Source organism: Panthera pardus, unplaced genomic scaffold (assembly GCF_024362965.1).
Source record: "Panthera pardus isolate Hobbes unplaced genomic scaffold, ASM2436296v1 HiC_scaffold_13, whole genome shotgun sequence".
NCBI lineage: Eukaryota > Metazoa > Chordata > Mammalia > Carnivora > Felidae > Panthera > Panthera pardus.
Window position 1 is genome coordinate 114,396,030 of NW_026526688.1, and position 5,493 is coordinate 114,401,522.

Sequence of the window (5,493 nt, forward strand, 5' to 3'; positions counted from 1 at the left end):
GGAGCCTGTTTCAGATTCTGTGTCTCCCTCTCTCTCTGCCCCTCCCCCATTCATGCTCTGTCTCTCTCTGTCTCAAAAATATATAAACGTTAAAGAAAAAATTAAAAAAAAAAAACAATAGCTAATGTTTATATACATCTGTGATTCGGGTACTGAGTGGTTTTCTTATGTTAGCTCATTTAATCTTTATAAAAGCCCTGTGGGGGGTTACATGTAAACATATTAGTTTCCCAAAACAAAATACCACAGACAAGGTGGCATAAACAACCAAAATGTATTTTCTCACAGTTCTGGAGGCTGGAAGGTCAAGAACAAGATCAGGTTCTCCTGAAGCCTCTTTTCTCACCTTGCAGATGGATAGCTACCTTCTCTCTGTGTCCTCACACAGTCTTTCCTTGTGCATGCACATCCCTGGTGTCCCTTTGTATGTCCATATTTCCTCCTTTTATAAGGACACCAGTCATGCTAGATAAGGGCCCGCCCTACTGGCTTCATTTTAAGTTAATCACCCTCTTTATAGGCCCACCTCCAAATACGTCACAGTCTTAGGCACCAGGGATTAGAACTTCAACGTAAGGACTTTTCAGGGAGGGACGGGGGAACACAATTCAACCTGTGACAGTAAAGTAACCACACCATGCTGTCACAACATCAGACATGGACCCGGGATTTGAACCCAGGCCCCAAAGTTAGATGCCTAATCATCATGCTACATTATCCCGTAGTTACAGCTGGTGTGAAAAAAGGCAATACCTATATGTTTATTTCCTACAATGACCTGCACAAGTCAGGTAGGAAGATACAGGCAAGACATTGAAAAAACAAACAACAAACATCTTAGTAGACAGGACCAGAAAAATTGAATCATAGTCAAAGATCATTAAAGCTATCCATAGAAATGTGCAGATGTGTATTAAAAACAAAGTCTGGAGGAAGATAACCAATTACCTAATATTGGAAGTTTCGCTGATGGTGAAATCAGTGTTGCTGCCATTCAGCTCTGGTACACAACTATAAACAGATGCCGGGTATGGATGGGCATTGAAGTGTGCACATGCTGAATGGATAGAGTTACAATGGGACCAGAAATGCAGATGGTGAATAGAGACAGAATGGCTACAGATGTGGGCTGGATGTGGATAAAGGCAAACATATCCACGTGGGTTCCCCGACAGTCCTGCAGGCTGCTGTGGTGCCCCAGGGAGTGTTGGAGTACGTGGAAGTGTGTTCTGCCATTTTTTGATCAACCTGAGACCCAGAAAAGTCAGACCGCACTGGCCAGAGCCAACCTCCTCACCTGCCACCTGCCCTGCACACCAGTCCAGCAAGCCCACTCGTGACTTTTCACATGTGCTGTGCAGGGTGTCGCCTACATGCCTCTGGCAATGCTTTTCCCTCTGCCACGAATGCCCTTTTCACCACCACCACCCTCCGCCGTGTCTCTAGTGAGTAAAACCTCCCTCGTGATATCTGACGACCTCCAACCTCAGAAACTCAGTTGATCTTTATCATCTCACTCTCCATTCCAGCACTTGTTATCTATTATATCTACTTCTGCATCTCTCCCCTTCATTTCACAAAATATCTGAAAACAGGAACCATGTCTTTTGCACGTTTACATCTGCCAGCTCCCCGCAGAGCCAGGCTCACTGTAGGTAATCAGCAAATGACTGTAGAATGAATGTTCGTCTCTGAGAAATCTGAAGTCCAAGATACATGTTTGCTTTCTTAGGCACACCGCTTAAAAATAATAATAAAAATGTTGTTCATGTTGACCACTTCAGAGTTTTCACAGAAGAAAAAATGAATGACTTGTGGCTGTCCCCACGGGGCAAGGCCTCCACTTTGCAGTTTGCCCCGGTCTCTGCCCCTTCCTCAGTGCTTGTGCTTCACGTTCTGCCCACCTCACTCACTTATGAAACCCACGTCACCCTTGTTAGGCATATTGCACCCCCGATCACCAGGTGACGGGTCCTCCTGGACTTGTGATCGCCATTCCCAGCACATGTGTGCTCCCGTGGTTTTCCATCGGCCAGTTTATACCATACCCGTCTTCTGAAAGGTCCAAGGAGGTGGGAGAAGGATGTTTCTTTTGTTTCACAGAAAGGGAGCTGAAGGAAAGATGCGTCGTCTTCTGGCATGCCATGTGTGGGCACTGGTGAGAGGCAGGAGACTGGCCAGGAGGGGCTAACCAGCCAGCTGGGAATGGCAGCCCCTATATTTCAGCCAGCAAACACCTTTTCAAAGCCTACTTTGCATAAGACGGTTCCGCTGACCACATTCGAGTCACAGGGGAATAGTTACCTCTGGAACTTCCTTTCTGCAACAGTAGCACCCTGTTCAGGGGAACCAAGAATGGAATATGATCATCTCATATATATGCTGCCATGAGGTTTCAGACGACGGCACTGGCATGAGCTTTCAACATTGAAAAAATAAATGAACGCTCTCTGGAAATAATAGGAGCACTGTGTCCTGGAAGCTGAAGAATAATAATTCCAGGCCATCAGTCATCCAAGCTTAAAACAGTTTCTTCCTCTCTCTTTGCTGTGCCTGGGATGGCATGACATAGACCCTTAGCCCGTGAGTGATATGAGCCCTGGTCAGGGACACAGGAGAGCTGCTCCCACCATTGCTGAAACACCAAGAAGACAGGGGACCGGGTGAAGGTTATTTCCTATGTGCTTAGGTGAAGCATGGTTTGGGAAGACAGACTGTGCTTTATGACCCCCAAATATCTGGACTCAAGACGGACCTTCAGACCCTGTTCTGGACCAGAATAAGAATATGAACCAAGTATCGAGAATTTACATATTCAGAAGCCTACGAAGTCTTCCATGCATGGCCTCCCAACAGTCCAAAGAGGTGGGCACTATCCTTATGCCCATTTTATAGATGGGAATGCTGCAGCCAAGCAGGCTGAGCAAAGCCACCAAGCTCATGAGCCACAGGTTACAATTTGAACCCAGGTCTGACCCTAAAGCCCTGGCCCCCAGCTATCACTCTGTTACTTCCCCATTCATTCACTTCACAAACATTTGCTGAGCACCCACTATAAACCAGGCACTGGTCCTAAGTGCTTGGGATACAACAATGAACAAATCACATAAGAATCCCCGCCCTCAAAGAAGTTATATCTGACCCAGTGTTACACCGCAGTGTTGTTGGGTCTGTATTCTGCAGTTGTGAAGACAAATATGTAAATTTGGGGGTGAGGTATGAGCTTAGTTGCTATACATGCATTTTTAAAGTAAAGTCAAGGGGCTAAAAAAAGTTCCCACTGAACTTGAAAATGCGGTTGGGGTGTGTTCTATCAGTTTTTCCTGGAGGGAAAAAAATCCCCCAATTTTAATTCCCTTCTGAACTCAGCCACATGTTGAGATAAGGAGGGTGGGGTTATAAATCAACTCAACTCCCTTGGGAGAAAAATTAGAGTAATAAGCTTTTAAAAAACGATGATCATAATAAGCTATATGATTTCAAAGTGACTCACCACCCCCCTCCCCTTTCTTGACAACTGAAATTGATTTTGAAAGGAAAGGCTGTGGAGATTTTCATAGAATACAATCCAGACGTTCTAAATCTAAACCCTCGCACCAAAAAGACTGCGGATCTGGAGAGCCTGGGCTCTGTTGATAATGCCCTACTCTGTGCCCGACACACTATACCCACCACCACCCGTCACTCACCAGGCCTGAGCGCTCCGAGATGAAGGAAGTAGAGATGGAGTGATATTAAGACTGAAATCAATACAGCTTTCTTTTACATTTCCCAATAGTCTCAATCACTTCAAAGAAGCAGATATGAATATAATTAATGAGCAGAACAAACAGCAAGTGGAAAATAAGTCTGGACCTTGTTTTATGGGCGCTGCTAGAATGAAGGATTTAGAATTGCAGACGTGTCTGTTGGCGAATGTGACTGCTCGCTCGTTTCCAAGTGGTATAGCATTTTCGAGCGATAGAAGTTACGTCAGGCCGGGTGCCCCTGAGGAAAAATACTCGTTGGAACTACTTGGTACCCAACTAAACAGAGCCCTTGTGCTGGAGGCGTTAAAATTTACGTTTGAATCAGTATTAGAACGAATCCTTCGACCAGCTCTCCATCTGGCTGCTTCTGCAAACTAATCCTGTTTTAAAATATGTATATTCTTAGGAAACTGACCACACTGAATAACAACAATGCTCAGAGGAAATTCACAATTCTATTTGGAAAAGAAATAAGAGCTCTAGCTAGAGAATGGACACGAAAGCTATGAAAAAACATGGTCTTGAGGCACCTGGGAGGCTCAGTCAGTTAAAGGTCTGACTCTTGATTTTGGCTGAGGTTATGATCTCACGGTTCATGAGATCGAGCCTCCCGTTGGGCTCTGCTGAGAGTGCAGAGCCTGCTTGGGATTCCTTCTCTCCATCTCTCTTTCTCTGCCCCTCCCCAACTCATGTGCAAGGCATGTACATGCTCTATCTCCTTCTCTCCCTCATAAAGTAAATAAACAAACGTTTCAAAAAGGCCTTGGCTCTGGTCCTAACTCCGTCTCTAATTGTGTGGTCTGATCCTTGATTTCCTCATCAATAGTAGTAGTAATGATAATAATAATACAAGTACATTTATTGGTATTCACTATGTATTATTAGACTGACTGTGTTCTAACAAGTTCATACACTTATCTCTTTTAACTCTGTGTTCTAACAAGCTCATACACTTATCTCTTTGAAACTCTCACAACAGAACCGCCCTGAGGTGGTTCTATTATGCCCCTTTTTATAGATGGGGAAACTGAGGCTCAGAGAGGTGTAGTGACTCACCTGTGTTTCTAAGAATGTGAAAGCTGGCATTTTCAGTGAAGCGTGCTGATTCCAGAGTCATCATACTTTTTTTTCTTTTTTTTAATGTTTATTTTTGAGAGAAGGAGAGAGAGAGCAGGAGTGGGGAGGGGCAGGGAGAGAGGGGGCACAGAAGATCTGAAGCAGGCTCCACCCTGACAGCAGAGCACCCAGGGTGGGGCTTGAACTCATGAACCATGAGATCATGACCTCAGTCAAAGTCAGATGCTTAACCAACCGAGCTACCAAGGCACCATTCTTAACCATGATTTTCTTAGGGCTGATAGTTAGGAGTTCTCAAGTATAACTTCATTTATACAACCCTGGCTAAGTTGATTCACTCTACGTTTCAGCTTTCCAGTCTCTAAAATAGTAATAATGATAGTACCTGCCCACCTTATATCCTGAACTTAGTATATCTGGCACATAAAAGTCAAGAGAAGAGGAAGAAATGAATGGCAAATTGTAATTGTCGTTCTATATGTGGTGGAACCAGAGGGATCTGGACAAAGTGGCCCTTCTAATTTCTTCAGCATCATGCATTACAAAGACCTGGGTATACGGGTTCCTTTGCTCCTAAACCCTCGTAGTCCGTTGTGGTCAATTGAAAAAACTCGTCATTCAGGTTTAGTGTAACAGGTCTACCTAGCAAAAATAGAAAAATTCTGGT